The sequence below is a fragment of the Rhynchophorus ferrugineus genome, unplaced genomic scaffold (genome assembly GCF_030347505.1).
Source record: "Rhynchophorus ferrugineus isolate W39M unplaced genomic scaffold, kcgeb_rfMv2 rfM1, whole genome shotgun sequence".
Classification (NCBI taxonomy): Eukaryota; Metazoa; Arthropoda; class Insecta; order Coleoptera; family Curculionidae; genus Rhynchophorus; species Rhynchophorus ferrugineus.
In genome coordinates, this window is record NW_027472580.1 from 26,180,284 (window position 1) to 26,197,719 (window position 17,436).

At 32.3% G+C, this 17,436-nt stretch overlaps 1 protein-coding gene across 5 annotated transcripts in view; it reads right to left on the bottom strand.

Moving 5' to 3' along the window:
- The window catches only part of pyd (zonula occludens-like protein polychaetoid), a 118,347-nt gene that overhangs the window by 14,100 nt on the left and 86,811 nt on the right, over positions 1-17,436 (bottom strand). The window lies entirely within an intron of this gene.

The following is a 17,436-nucleotide window of genomic DNA, read 5'->3' on the forward strand; positions in this document are numbered from 1 at the left end:
GACAGTCTAGCATTAGATTAAAATTTTACTATTGGTCTTATGCTACTTGAATAACATTTTTGAAAACATTTCGAGTTTTTGCATGATTTAACATAATGTACTTGTTTATCAAGTTTAACTACTATGAGATCACATCACACGTTTTCCAAGCATCATCTGAGTCTAAAGATAAAATCATGGAAATGTTCAGATTTATTCTTATGAATTCGGTTAGTTAGTTTTGGGGTAATTGGTGTTAAGTCACATTAGTCTTACTTATGGCTTGATTTGTTTTAGGTTAGTAGTATATACTTTAGATAGGTGTTCAGTAAAAGGCTTTTTTTGTTTATTATCAATAAATAAAACTAAAAAAACGTAGAGTATTGATTTTTCATTTGAAATGTTAAAATGATACGAAATATGGGCATGCTATATCAACGTCCTTCAAAATCATCATTTATTAATTGTATATGTATAAAATCGAATTGTTAGAAGACCGCTTATTGATTATGAATTCAGAAAATAAAATATCAAGACACTGAATATTTTACAAAATTCAATTTGTTATTCATTCATTGAATTCACTCAGTTTATATTCAAATGAGTTTATATCCGTCATATGCGACTGGAGATTCCGCAGGTGTCGCAACACCCACTCTGCATAGTGGGTCGAAACGGAGAATCAAAAATGGCTGGATGGCCTTGACTTTGCTCCAACTAAAAAAAATCGATTGTTGCGTAGTTGGTCCTGTAGTTAATTGAAATCGATATCTTATATTTAGACATAATATATATATATATATATATATATATATATATATATATATATATTATTAAAATATTATTAAAATTTAATTAACTAAATTAACTAACTAAATTAAATTTATTTTCGATTTTATGAGTTTCAAAGGTTGTCATTAAAAATATGTTTTCCTTTTTATTATACTTTGGAAGTTCTGTATTTTGTAACGTTTAATAAATGTTTAAAATCAGGCTATCCAAATTACAGCATTGCATTCTAGAAAAATATTAACTATAATATATTCAAAGTTTTTTTGTACATACGTCACCAAGATGTTTAATGTATAGCTTCCCCAATATGTAAATTCATTTTAGAATCAGACAATATCTAGTTTCTTATTTTATTCTAGTTAAAAAGAGACGCAATACTGTCTGATTCGTTCGAACACGTAAACGAACTCGCCTGTCAAAGTCGCCTGGTTGTCACACGTATGCAAAATTTTTCAAAATTCTTGAAAGCAATAGTGAAAAGAGGTTATAACTCTAACCTATAAACTATTGTGGCTGTATAATTAACTGTAGTTTTCAGATGTACTATAATATTAAAATAAATTATATTTGATGTTTTTGTTCAATTAATTTATTCAGATTTTTATAGCTGGCTTATTCAATCCATAGTATATGTAAAATATCTATATTTAAAAAATATGTGCTTATTAACAAAAACAATAAGAGGAGACGTAAGAATTCTTTAAAAAAAAAGGGGGGGGTCGAAATAACTGTTGTATAAATAGATTCTTAAACCAGTGTGGATTTGCAGAATAAAAATACGAGGGCATTAAAGGGTAGGGTAGCGAATAAAGTAATGAGAAACATTATTAAGGTGTCTCAATGGTGGTGGTGGTGGTGACAATCAAATTCAATCCTTTAAGTCATAAACAACTTCACCAGCATGTAAATGCTGAACCGATTAGATTTATCTTTCGCCAAGAAAAATAAACGATTTTATTTGGTATGAAATACTTTTTATTATTCAATATAATCTTCCCTACTTTGAATATATTTGTAGGGACCTTGAGGCATGTCGAATTTTACATAGCGGAATAACGGTCTACAAAATACCCAGAAATATAATCCCAGATGTTGAACACGGGCGGGGTGCCAGCAGCGCCAACTAGAACCCGATAACGAATAGCTGGCGGCAACCCCGGGACGTTTATCTGGGATGTTATTGAAGGGTATTTCGATTCATTCGGTGCTCAACTACCATTTGGTTTAGACGTGCCACCATCGACTGCCCAAGCCTCGTCTCCAGGTAACACCGCTGCCATCCGTTTTATCTAATTGTATTTTTCACATTTTTTTATATAGCTAATAAATAACGGTCACATAATGTAAGCACCACTGCTTCATTTCGTTTTACCTCCATTCACCGAGCTACATCATTTACCCTAAAGTGGTGACCCCGACGTGGTCTTTCGCAAAATTGGGTTTGGACTCGTGAATGGAGGGTACGTGCAACATGGTGTATTTTACGTGGCCGTTATATTTTTTGTTTCAAAATTTTCAATATTTTTAATTAGATTCGTTTTCGATTTTACCTTCAATATTCCTTTTCATTTTATTCCTATTCATTTCATTATTTCCAATTCATTTTTTTAATTTTTTTGCCAAAATTTTCTTTCACAATCTTTTGAACTCATAGATATTTTTACATCACTGCTTAATCATCAGCGTCTCGGCTAAACATTTCTTTCGGCGCTATGTTTAAATCATAATGTCTTCCTTCGCTCGCCGTCTCCGTCATAATGGCAGACATTTTGATTTGAAAGGCTTTGGGCAGCTTCGGTCGGATACCGTCGTTATTTGTTTTTTCTGAATTACCGTAACGTACGTGTCTACGGATTAGTCACAGAGCAGCTCCAGAATCTAGGTACCGATTGCAGTCACCGTAGACTCATCATGTCTTCGCCGAGGTACCAGAATTGCCAACGTCTCGTCGTCGAAGAAAATAAGCTACCACGTCGTCGAACAATCGATCCTCCCACAGCGTCGATTACGGGAGCCCTGTCCGGAAAATAGCTTGTTCTCAACGTCGTCGATGGACTACATTCAAGTGCCAAAGCGACGATGAAGCAACGGCATCTGTAGGACCGGAAGATATCAACAGCCGTACCAGATATCAACTGTACGAACCACAACCGTTTCGAATTATCATATTTTTCGAAGCCCTTTTTATGCAGCACATTTTGTTTGGTATATAATTTTTTTTTGTATTTGATATTTTTTCATACATTTTTGTATTTTTGTTGCTTGGAGTAATTGTATGTAAAATTCTGACAGGGGAGTATTGTTTCATTCATTTCATTTTACCTCCATTCACCGAGCCACATCATTTACCCTAAATATTGATTGTACCAGTATAATTTGTGAATTAGTTCTATCCTTGAAATGCATTTCTAAAAGTGTTTCAAAATACGCCTGGATCCTATCTCTGACAAGAATAGTTTTCCAAGTATGATTTTTTTCAGATGTGATAATCTGATAAAGAGTGTAAAGAAGTGAAAGTAACTTCCAGAAACAACAACTCAGCCCAAGTTCTTCTGAAAATACGCTTGTTCGCGAGCTGTTCGACATACTCGAAGCTTAGCACCGCGTCACCGCTAATTTCGTTTTTCCAGGTTGAAACGACCTTATCCGTCGCTGCAGTCACGTCAAATTTAATGCAGTAATAGTAGCGACCCACAGGAGTCAAGTGTGAGGCGGTTTTGGTTTAGTGTATTGGTGAGGCCAGAGGCAGACTTGATAACCCGATTCACCTTGTCACTCCAGGGCAAGTCTCCCCGATCAGGTACGCGTCATGCATTCCACCGCCTGGTTTTAGGCCAGAACAAAAATAAAAAAACTAGGATTTTATTTATAAAGTGTTGCATGCACATAGTCTAGGAGGATGTAATAATAATCTGAGTTAAATGCTTGATTATTAGGTTTTTGCTATATTGGTGAAATAGCGAAGTATCAATGTAACAAACAACCTAAATTAACTGTTAAATTAGGCGACGTTTTTCTGCATTAAATAACAGTCTTCTATTTAGAATTATTAAAGTATTCAGTGCGTATAGGTAAGATTTAAGTGACGAGACAGTAGTGATTTTAATGTGAAACTGTCACTGTAGAAGTTCTGTCGCACCCAGTCGTTTTGAGATGCTGAAGAGGTGAGAAAATGGGTCAATGATTTCGACACGATATCGCCCTGCTGCCAGAAAGATGAAAAAAGTTGAAGAAAATTATTAGAATATATTGTACCAATATATATTTATAAATGCCTTATTAAAATAAAAAATTGATCATCACAGAATAACAACTTAAGATATTTGTGTCAAGAAAAAAGAAAAAAACTAAGAATGATAAATGTAACATGTGTTCAACGTACACTTCTAAAGAGACTAGTGGAGACTTACTGTCACCACCATCAATTATTTAAATCTTTAAAAATTATGAAATGAAGAATCCAATGCGAATTAACACAATACATAATAATTACGATTTTATTTTAAAATAACTAATTCGAAATAACGTAGAAACAAAAGCGTAATAAGGCAAGGCTAGCTACATAATGTGGCCATAAAGTTAAAAAATATTAACTACTATACAATCTATTTATACATATAACGCTATATGTTCTCAAATTTCATCTGATCCAATACTTCCTAGTAAGTGTCATCGAACTCATTAACAACGCTATTATTAAAACAACTTTTAACTTATAACAATGGGCCACGAATAGTTCTTTATCTAGTTAGTTTATGTGGTTCGGCATTATCGATATAAGATATCGGGCGAATGATTTACGACCCTTCGTCTCACGAGCCGGGGGAAAGCCTTTTTAAAGAATTGAAAAATACGTGCCAAAAGGCAGTCCATCAATCTAATCGCCACTCACTTGAATTTTCGCCAGTTAATGCGCCTCAGGCACGAAAAAGAACGGTAAAATTTGCATCGATATCGATGATCAGAAGCAAAAGGGTCAAGAGTAACTGCTTAAGCAGTAAAAGCTATACACGATATATATAGGGGCTGTGAATTAATTATGAGAGATTTTTTTGCAAATTCAACGCTTTATTTAATAAATAGTGCGGGGTAAGAGTTTTCGTTTAAATGGTTCCATGTTGGTTTTTATAAATTTTTGTGTTGTTATAATATCCCAAAATCATTTCATCGCATTTCGGCTTCTGTTACAACCATTTGTTATTTTTTATTAATAACTATAGCCTGTTCAATAAAACAGTCATCTAAATTTATGACGTCAAAACGTTGCAGTGTTGCCGCGTCAGATTTGAGTTTCAGTTCATTTTGGCTTGATAACAAAATTATAATCTAACTGACAACCAGGCGAATTTGGTAGGTGATTCGGTTACGTATTCGAACGTATTAGACAGCACTGTATCTCTTTTTTCATTGTATTTACATTTCAAGCCAGAAAAAGTTGCGAAAATGCGAAGAAAGACAATGTGCTTAAATCAAGCAAGCCGCGATCCAGCTTGAACATTGATACTTTATTATTGTGAATACCATTCTGATGTAAGTATCTACGATTTTAACGACTCATAAACCTAATATTGAAGTAAATAACGCTATTGATAAAATTTGAGGTTAGGAATCATTTGTTTTTTTGTTTACTATCTACAATGAGCCTAAATTATATTATAAAAATTATATTTAATATAATGTGATGTGTGTAATTTTACACTACTGAACAACAATATATTCTCAAAACAGAAAGAATATTAATTAAATACAAGGTTACATTAGAAAAAAACTGTGAACAAAAATATGGTTTCTTGCACATCAAATAGTTCGATAAGCTATATTTCACCGGGTTAAGGGTAACCGATATATATTCAATTGAACAATGTGTAGACAGAATTTTCAAATATTTTGAATAATATTTAAGTGTAGATTAATGTATTAAACTAAGCAAAGATCTAGTTTAAGATTTTACAGGATAATTTAATATGCTAAAGCAATCCTAAATACAGATTTTGTAAAATACATCTTGAAGTAATTTAATTACATGTGCTCTTATAAATTTTATGGATTAACACGATCATTATTAAAATAAACTTGAAAATTACAATTTGTGCATTTTATTTGCCCATTTGCACATTACAATTTAATTTGGTACAATATCGGACACACTTTTTTGTTTGACAGAGCTGTTAAAAGTGTAAGAAAATAAAATATCCATAATAAAATGTGTAAAATTTAAACATTTTTGTGTTCTAGCTACTATCAACTATGTAAAATTAACATCTTGGTGGCCTTGTCAAATATATTTGCATTTGTATTTTACAATTATATCATCGATACAATTTTGATATATCTAGCAAATATCTGACACTTGACTTCAATAATACTATTCACACAGCTCCCAATTAGTGATTGTGCTGATGATTGGGTGCTGCTTAGACTTATTAGCTGCAGTTGTACTGATAGAATGTTTTCTTGATTTTCTTCAATATTCTGCCACATTTCATATCTCTGGAATACTCACTCATTTCTATGTTATAAGAATTGTAATGTTATCTTTTAAATGATAATTTCAGTCACAGACGTATAAGGTAAATAATCCAAATAAAGTAGAAATGCCCCAAAAAGTTCAGACATTGGAATGCGGAAATAATAGTTAGGAAACGTTGAGTCAATGTTTCGTAATGCTTTTGATCGGTTCCTGACTTAATATGGTGAATTTTTAAATTTTATGTGTTTTTTTAAGTCACCTAATGGCGACTAAACACTAATAATGCATTTCCAATTATCTTCTATTAATTTAAGCATATTACACCATGATATTCTAGTATTTTAAATACAGCTGTACATCACTATTGCACTATACTTGGTCGTGTTCTTAGTCATCTTATTAATTCCACTGGTTTTACGTCCTTCAAGTATAAAAATGTTATAATATTGTTTGGTTCCCACCGTAATTCTTTCCTGATGACATTTTCAACAGCCATTACTTTAACAGGGGAAATAACAATTAATATTTTGCTCTGGGCTGCTACATTACCACAATATCACGTTTACCTAGCACAATATGCCTATTTTTACAACTTTATTATTAATTATGCTCTTTTCAATTTCGACTTTCAAAAACGTAGCTAATATTTGTACATTTTCTAGCTGTATTTTGTTATATTAAATGTATGCATGCATTCTGATAATTTACTTTAAAAGAAAGTCGTAGAATTTACTTTTAAAAGACTTAGATAACAAATATATATAATATTTGTCATTACTTCTAAGTTGTTTTGATTGAATGTTTAGGGTTTGAACGGGGTTTTCATCCAATAAGTATTTCAGTTTATTGCTTCCAAATTTTTTGGTCCTTCTAGCGATCAGTAACCACAAAATCAAAACTTTCAAATCATTGCAATTGAAAGTCTTAAAAGTGCTGGACGGGTTTTGGCAGCAGATTTCTCATTTATTTATTTTTTTTAATCAAAAGTAATGAATGTTGAAAATGCAATTTTAAGCGTTTCATGATTAGCCACTGTATAGCCCAAACATTTCAATAATACTAAAAGGAAAACCGTCACTTTATTTGGAGAAATGTCAAAATGTCAAAACCATTAAATTTAACGGTTAGGTTAGGATATTTAACAGTTATTTACATTGATATTTCGACATTTCGCCAGTACTCAAAATACATGCAAGCACCTAATATTATCTTTAAGGGACTCATAAATATTTCATTTTTTGATGTTTTATTTAATTGAAAATTGAGTTATTTTAACAATTATACAATATTTAAATAAAAGGAAAAAAAGAGTTTTTTTAAAGTAAGTAATTTTTTCTTACAAAATTATTTTTAAATTTTAATTGAAATGTAGTTTTTAATTAAATAAATAGAGTATTCAACGTTCCAATTAGAACTATTTTTCCTTCTAGAAGTCATTAAACTAGACAAAACAAAAACAGATTTATAATAAGTGTAAAGCCTCAAGCTTAACTGATTTTCGTTAATGAAAGTGATTTTTTTTACTTTTCTATGCCAGGTCACAACAGTATGGCGGCGTGTCGTACACCAGCGTCATGGGTTCAATGCGAACGATTTAAATGGTTTTGTGAGTAAAACGTTCGGAATTTCAGGCTTCTTGCTTGGTCTCGACCATGGTCGTCGGCCGATCGAACATAAAAACTGCTTCTTGCCGAAGAATGTTGCGCAAACAATCGGAATTACGTTTGTTTTCAATCGTAAAATGTGGAAACGATAAAAATTATATTTATTATTCTGTGTTTTTCTCATATTATTCACAATAAATATAATAGATATAATATATATAAAATAAAATTAATAACACAAACAGTAAGGGCTAAAAGTATAAATAGTGTATATACAATTTAAAAATGGACACAAATACAAGACTATAAACACAATCATAACGAAGTAGAGACTCTATCCAGGCAGCACATACTAGCACCCATATCGAAGTGGTGTCTGTATATTCTTCTGTTAAGGAATTTCTAAAGTTTTGCAGCTCATACATAGCTCTAATCTGGGGAAGTCGTGGACAGTCGTTCAGTATGTGGTAGACTGAAATAAGGGTAATGTGACAAAACTCACACTGAGCAGGCGGGTTCGGAGTCATTGAGTGGCCGTGGAAGAAATGACAGTGATCCAATCTCAGTCGATTCAGAGTTACAGCAGGGTGATGAAGGGAAGGAAAGTTAAGAGAGGAGAAAAAATCAACTTTAACTTCAAAGAACCTATTGCGGTTGGCCTCCTGGGCCCAACGACGTTATACCTTGTTCTTGGTTGTCGTGGATACAAATATTTGTTATAGGGAAGTTAGAGGCGGCTGCCGATTTAGCCTCAAGCTCATTTTCTGATATGTCAACGTGAGAAGGGATCCACAGTAAACTGATGGTTCTGTGGAATCAAGGAATTTTTGTGTCAGGAAACATTTGAGGGCATTTTGGAAATCTGTAAGGATTAGCCATTCTTTGAAGGATTCTGTTGTAATGTAGGATAAAGCTTTGAATATCGCAAAGAGTTCAGCGGTCAATATTGAACCCTGTGCAGGAAGCTTGAAACAGAACGGCCGGTTGTCCACCACAAAAGCACTGCCAATCCGACTGTGAGATTTAAAGCCAGGGTAGGAGTAGAGAAGTCTTTTTTTTACGTTTTAATTGACTTGATATTCTTAGCTTTTATGAACTATTGTAAGGGAAATGGGTACACAAAAGAAGGGAACTAACCACGAGTTGTAAATATTTCGATAATAAATGCATTAGAAATGCGTTTTCCTCATAGTAAAAATAAATATATTGATTATTATTATATTTATTATTCTGATATATAATGAACTGTAAGTTTTACAAGTTGGAGAATTGAAATTATTTTTATTGATATCGTTAATAATTAATAATACTGAAGATTTTAGGTCCACTAGTCAATATTGCATTCTGTCAGTATATCAAATGTCTTTTTACGTTAGATTTTCTTCAGCAAGATCCACTATTATAACCTTACTCATAATCAATGGGTTTTTTAAATTGAAGTGAATTTAATAAGTGTCCAAAAATGTTAAAGCATCTTTACGAGATCTCGCATTATTTTTACTCCACTAAAGCTCAACAACGACGTCTTGATCACAGTATAATCATGAACCCTGCCATATAAATTCACTAATAGCATGAATCTTACGATATACGACAAAAACAAAAGCTGAATGGCGACGATGGTTGAATAAGAACCCATATACAGAAAACAAATATATGTTATAGGAGCAAATAAACAAATAAAACTTCACCAGAATTTATATTTCTAATATATTCCATAATGGATATTGCACATCCAAATTGTAAGTACAATAAATTTGCAGACTGTTGACTAATTTTTTATTAGCTTTAAAGATTGATTTTTAAAGAGGTCATGCACGTTAAAAAGAGTGAGACTTCTCTTTTTAAGTAGATAAAATGAGAAAAAAAATCGACATCGAGTTAAAAAAGCATTTTACATTTGACAAATTGCACTATTGCCACTATATTCGACGTCAGCTGTGACATTTATTGGGCAGACTATATGAATAAGGACCTTAGTATTTATTGGAACTTTTAACACCTAATTCTGGATTCCAAATCTCTTAAAACATTTTTTTGTCAAATTATGAGCTTTATTATAAAATAATTATATAATAATATATAACATAGTACAATAATATATAATATAATATAATAATATATACACATTATGTTATAGTTCGTCCAACATAACAGTGAACTAGCGTCATCAAAATGTGATAACGTCGCATCCAATTAGACTTTTGATTTAGAATGTTTGACAGTTTATAATTTCTAATTATTATCACTAATGTTTTGAAAAATTTAGTGGATATAGATTGATTCGATTTGGACGCATCGCACAGCATTCTCATCTCATTTAATCTAGAATAAGTAATAAATAGAATAATACGGTACGGTACGGTTAAAACGAATTTACAAATTGCAATTGGCAATAAATTCGACATGATAATATGACATATGACATAAGATTCTGTATATGCATATATATATATATATATATATATATATATATATATATATATATATTTTTTATATATTTTTTATATATTTGTTTTTTATATATTTATATAATTTTGTATATGCGTCATCAATATGTTTAATAAATTTTATTTTAGTAAAAAGAGACACAATGCTGTCTGATTAATTACAACACGTAAAAGAATGACCCTGTCAAAGTTGTCAGATGTATGCAAAATTCTTAAAAGCAATAGTGCTAAGGGGTTATAACTCTAACCTATAAACCGTTGTGACTGTATAGTTGACTGTAGTTTTTAGATGTACTGTAATGTTAAACTAAATTATATTTGATAACATTTTTCTTCAATTATTTTATTTAGATTAGGATTTTGTTGTATTTAAAAGCCAAACTGAACTAAAACTCATAAATAAACTTTGAATAGACTATATGTACATGTTGTTACCGCGCTTAGTGCTAACTTAATCTCACTTTATATAAACACATCAAACCCTATGTCTAGACATAGTAAAGGTGAATACGAATAATAATAAATAGTCTTTTGTATCTAAAGACGCATTATTAACAGCTTATATTAACTTACTATCTTGAATTTATTTATCAGTTACCTGTTGACTAAACATGGTCGTCAGAAACTGACAGCAAACATATAGTATCATCAATATTGAAACTAATAACGAATATTTGGCCAAATATGACAAAAAAATAAATATATAAATGAAATATGAATATTTACAGAAAAAAGTAAAGATGATGAAGAATATAATATTGAATTTATATAAAAACATATATTTCTAAATTTGATGACGTAAATTAAAGCTCTAAAATTTCTTTTATAATCATTTTGTTGTGTCAAAATAATATAGCCCTATAAAAAAGCCGTCTAAATATGTCAAACCAACAAAAAAAGCTTTATACTAGTGTTTAGAACATAAGAGGACATCCTTTCTTCCTTGTTTCTCATCGATTCTTGTTTTTTATTGAGATATACTAATGATTAAACAAATTCTAGTATTCTTTCATCGTTTGCTTGTAATAAAAAAAATACGACTGGCAATAAAGCACCAATTGATGGTGTGTATTTTACGTTAGAAAAATAAACCGCTCCTATTTTCTTGCTTGAATACATAACCAATATGAATCAACATTAGTTCAGTGTTCAGTGTGACTGTGTTATGAAACAAATACACGTATTTATTTCAAATTTAATTCGATATCGATTCAGGTAACGTAAATAAGTTGTACGGAGTAAAATAAGCGTGGCCGTACCTCGAATGAAATATTTATTTTCATGGACGTGAATACAAAATCATTAAGTAATACATATGGTATAATGGAATTTATTAATTGTTGATATATTGAATCGGATTTTTCATTGATTGTGTCATATATTGCGACACAGTCTAAGCACTTTCACTATTATGACGACGATGGGATGGGAACCAGATGGTAATAAAAAAAAACAAGATCAGATTGTAATACAAGGAGTTTTCGCTTGGTCGTCTTCATTTCATTAATCAAACATTTTAAAATTCCCCTTGAAATATTTCTATTCAACAGCTCAGTTAATAAAATATTAAATTCTATTGATTTACTACATAAGCTATATGAATATATAAAATTTTATTAATGCTAATAGTTTTACTGATTTAAATGCCTTTTGAATATTTATATATTTATTGTCTGGATTTAAAATATAAGATCGTTAATAGATTATTTATAGAATAAAATAAAACATGTATGAAAAATACAATCTCAGTCCCAGCGAGTATTCTTATTTTTATAGGCGTTTTTTTTATAAACTCTTCTTTAATGAATTAAATGTTCTTTAATTAAATAAACAAATACTGGTCAATAAATACAAAATATTGTCTGGATTTAGAATTTTATTAGCTATAGCACCACAATTATCCAAAAGTAAATTTGAATATAAAAAAGTGTAAAATGCAATATTTAAAATTATTTAAAAATTCTATTTATGAAAATAATAGGGATACATATTACAAGACTCCAACCGTTTAAATTGTATGCCCGTTCAAAATAGCAGTGAACTCACGTCATCACGACATCAAATTTATAGCCAATTGCAGTTTGCAAATTTATTTTAAAGTCAGACGGTATTTTTCCTTCTTATATTATTTTAGAAATTGAGAATTATTGAAAAGAGATACAATGTTGTTTATAATTGAATCAGCGTATAAAATTCGACTGGTTATGAAATGTTTACACATTTTTTTAAGGCATTAGTAGTAAAAATAGTTGTTATTTTGATATATTTCATCGCAACATAGTTTTTGTGATAACTCTGATTGAAAATGCCAATGCTAATAAATAGTCATGAACAAATTGCGTATGTTGTTACTTCGAATACCAACGAAACAGTTGAGGCTCTCTCCTGCCAGTAAAATGCGTTAGAGATGTAAGTGTTGGTACTATTTTTTTAAATTTTAACGTCTGTTTTTTACCAACGAGGGTTGGTATCTGGACTGGACCTACAGTTTAACGTCGGCTCCGAACCTCGGTCCTCGGCATTAAGCTTACCGACTGGCAGTAACCAACTTAGAGACCATCCCAGAAGACATCCAGTCTACCTAGCCTGATTACTGGCGTGATTGGGTAAGTAATGCCTTGTCATATTTTCCACTGTTGCCTATAAAGACCCCAAATGTCAATACAATCACAAATATAAAGTACATACATGCCCCAGCAGGATTCGAACCCGCGACTATCGCAACAGTAGGAGGATCGTCTTTTTTCCATTTTTGTAGTATGATTTGTTCTTTGCTTCAAAATAGGCCTCAGTTTCGGTGATCACTTCTTCAATTGACGAAAATTTCTTCCCAGCGAGCATTCTTTTGAGATGAGGAAAGGAAATAGTTGCTGGGGGACATACCTGGAGAAATCGGTGGATGAGGAACCTATTAATGGATTTTTGCCATCGTTTTCACTGACTTGTGACAGTGTGCATTGTCTTGGTGAAGCACACGTTTTTCGGCGATTTTGTCCTTCAAACGGTCGAATAACGCTATGTAATAGTCGCTGTTGATGGCTCTTCTTTTTTCAAGGTAGCCAATGAAAATTATTCCATGTGCATCCCAAAATATAGACGCTATAACCTTGCCAGCCGACTGTTGCGTTTTCCCACGCTTTGGAGTGTGCAGTCCACTCGGATGGCTGTCGATTGGACTTCGGAGTGAAATGATGGAGCCATGTTTCATCCATAGTCACATATTGACGCAAAAACTCAGGTTTATTACGCTTGATCATCTTCACTGTTCCGAATCGTCAACTTGTCGTTGTTTTTGGTCAAAAGTGAGCTTGCGCGGCACCCACTTTGCACAGAACTTTCTCATACCCAAATATTCGTGAATGATATGATGTACACGTTCAGTTGGTATCTTTAGAGTGTCTGCTATTTCATGCAATTTCAATTTACAGTCATTGAAAATCATTTTGTGGATTTTTAAAATGCTTTCGTCGGTAACAACCTCTTTTGGGTTTCCACTGCGTTCACAGTCTTTGGTGCTCATTTCACTACGTCTAAACTTAGCATACCAATCATTGATGGTTTATTTTCTTGAGGCAGTGTCCGGAAACTCGGCATCAAGCCAAGTTATTGCTTCATATATATTTGTTCCCTTCAAAAAGCAATATTTTATCAATACGCGAAATTCCTTTTTATCCATTTTTTTCACAATAACAAAAGGTGTTTCACTCAAAATGCTATAATTCACAAACTAATGATTCGACAGCTGTCAAATATATGCACGCATCTTTTGAGGGTTAGTTCTAACTAAAAAACATATGGATTTAATTCTAGTAGCGCCATCTATGTGTCAGGCCGGGGACTTTTCAACTGACCTGAGTACTGTCACAGAGTATTATGAGCATCCCTCCATATTATTGTGTATATAATTCTATCGAATTGATATGGGGGGTAGGAAAGAATTATTATAATGGACATGCTGGTCGAGAGGTATTACGATGAAGAACTGTTAGACCTTGTGGAAAGAAGCATTATTTACAGTAACACCTTCGGTTTGAAGAAACTTCAGACACTCAATTTGATCAAGGAATACCACTACATGGAAAACTCGACTAGAACTTTACTTCATGGGTGATGTCGAAAAGAGCTCTATGTAAATGTTAATAAAACAATCCTACACTACGAACTATTGTGGCTGTATAATTAAATGTAATTTTAAGTTCTTGGATAATATATACATTAGATATACTATAATGGTAAAATATATTATATTTCACATTATTTTTGTTTCATTATTTTATTAGTTTAGTTATATGTAAAAGTTAGTTATTTACTTTCACTGTTCTTTAGGTAAATGCTTTTTTTTAATTAAAATTGTTTTTTATGTTTTGTTTATGTGTTAATTATATTCAAGTTTGAACAATATTTCACCGAGATATGTATTCCATTAACTATAAAAACACATTTTCTAGAGCCTCTTTAGGAATAAAATTTAAGGAAATAATAAATTCAGGAAATTTTGCACAAGCCTAGTAAGTGGTAGTTAGCTGTGCCGTTCCGTTTGCATCTCATAATGATCAATTTCCTTCCATTCCCGGCAAGACATCACTTTCTCGTTCCGTTAGTTCGCGCCATGATTTTATCGTATGTTATTCATTTTTTACGTTCTCGCCGGTCACAATGTTTAAAACAGTTACAAATATTTCAGTACGATAGAGATAGTGTGTAGATACGAGATGTGTTCAAAAAGTGACAGGATTGTTGATATTCCGCTGAGCTGTTTTTATGAAGTATGCCTAGAGTATTTATATATTTTCAGACAATTGATTATTTACTTTTTGCCAGCTGTTGAAACAACTTTTAATACATATTCAGATACTGTTGTCGGTTTTTCATTTTTAATAAATATGTTTAAATAAATATTCTAATAAAAGTAGTATACCACAATAAGCATCACTAAAACTTGTTCGAACACGGTTTTGGAGATGACGGTATGTTTTTTTTTATTACTCTTCGTGAGTCCACAATCTGCCCTATTGGCAATAAGTATTTCTTCTGTTTATATTATATATACATGGCATGTAGAAAATCACTTCATTAAGCAATCTTCTGTATAAAATATTATCTTAATTAATTAGTCTTATTCTAATGCTTATTCTAAACTCTACATATGTCCAGTAATCAGATCAGGTGGTGTTAAACGTTTTAGTCTACGCACTTCACTATCACGTCGCATATTTAGCTGATTAGCGAGTACATTGGGATGCACTGACACTCTTTCCAAGTACTTCACACAAACACGTTGGATTACGCTCGTTATAGGTTCTAGAGGAATATCGCGTTGTATCACTTTATTTGAAATATAGTACGGAGCATCAACAATGGCACGCAACACCTTATTTTGGAACCGTTGAATGATGGATATATTAGATTTGCTAGCGGTACCCCATAGTTGAATTCCATATGTCCAAATGGGCTTGAGTATAGACTCATACAGCAATACCTTGTTATCTAATGATAACTTGGATTTGCGCCCAATGAGCCAATACATTTGATATAATTTTAGTCCCAGTTGTTTCCGTTTAGAGAGTATGTGCTTCTTCCAGGTTAGGCGTCGATCTAAATGCATACCAAGATATTTAACATGCTCTGCTTGGGGGAGTTGACGATGATTGATATGCACTGGTGGACATGTTCTTCTACGCAGGGTAAACGTTATATGCGTGGATTTTGATTCATTGTCTTTAATGCGCCATGTCTTCAACCATAATTGTATTTGCTCCAGGTGGGTTAGATGACGTATGTGATGAAATAATTGTTATAAACTATTAATGGATCCTAATTAGAGAGGTTGTTGATGATGTTTTATTTTTGAGACAAAAAAAAACAATGCTGAAATCATGTCCCAGGGTCTATATTTACCGGACATAGCCTCCACTCTCAAAAATAAAAATAACCTTGAAACGCTGTCTATAAAATCACAGCCTAGATGAGGCTAAAAATAAGTTGCTGAACTAGTTCAATACTATTTCAAAGAATCAGTAAATTATTGCTGAAGATATATATTTTACCAACACTAGCAGCATAGTTGCCAACACTACCATATACCATGTTTTAATGGTATTCGAAATCATGAATTAAAGCGAAAATATGGCCAAGGACTCAATGATGACAAGTATTCTCTGTCTTCGTTCTATGATTAAGATAATATTTCCTATGAAGCTAATGCCCGTATGAGATTTAATTAATATCGTTTATTTATATTGTACCACACAAATAAACTAATATATAAACATAAATCCCTACTCTTTGACACTGACACATTTCTCCTCGAGTTATTATTGTAGATTGAATATAAGCACCAGACACTAAAATGAAATATATAGGAGAGGCAATCAGAAACGCGATTGATACTAATAACGCAATAAGCGAGAACATATCGACGAGAACATACGTTACGTAACGAAGCTTATTCTTCTGCGAACGTACTCTTCGGAACTCAAGAACAAATCTCGGAGAAGCTAATGGCTGGAAAATAAATTTCCGTTATCCCGGCCCATCAATTTTGGACTTTTTATCTTCGTTCTTTTTTCGCCCCGTCCGTTTCGGCACTGGCCCGGAGCGGCGAGCCAAGCCGTAAAGCAAAATTTTATTGGGTTCGGAGTCGATGCCGTCGCAATATCGTCGGAGGCGACCTATTTCGAGTGGCGGCGACTGGTTTTATTTCGGATCGCGAAAGAAATAGACCTGGCCAACGCTATTGTACGATTTGACGGGCGTTTTATGTGCCGTGAGTCATTTAAACGGTCGAATAATAATAAATATTTCTCCTATAATACTTATTAGCGCGTTGAAAACGTATTGGCTGCGGTTTTATCTGCATATTAACACAATAGATAAATGTTTATTTGTCCATTTGTATTAATGACGTCATTATTTATGCCACTAAATGTATAATTTATATTTTGGTATCAGAATTTTATTATGTTTTAGGGTAAATAATGATGTGGCTCGGTGAATGGAGGTAAATCGAAATGAAACAGTGGTGTTTACATGATGTGACCGTTATTTATTGACAATATAAAAAAAATGTGAAAATACAAATAAATAAAACGGATGGCAGCGGAGTTACCTGAAGACGAGGCTTGGGCAGTCGATGGTGGCA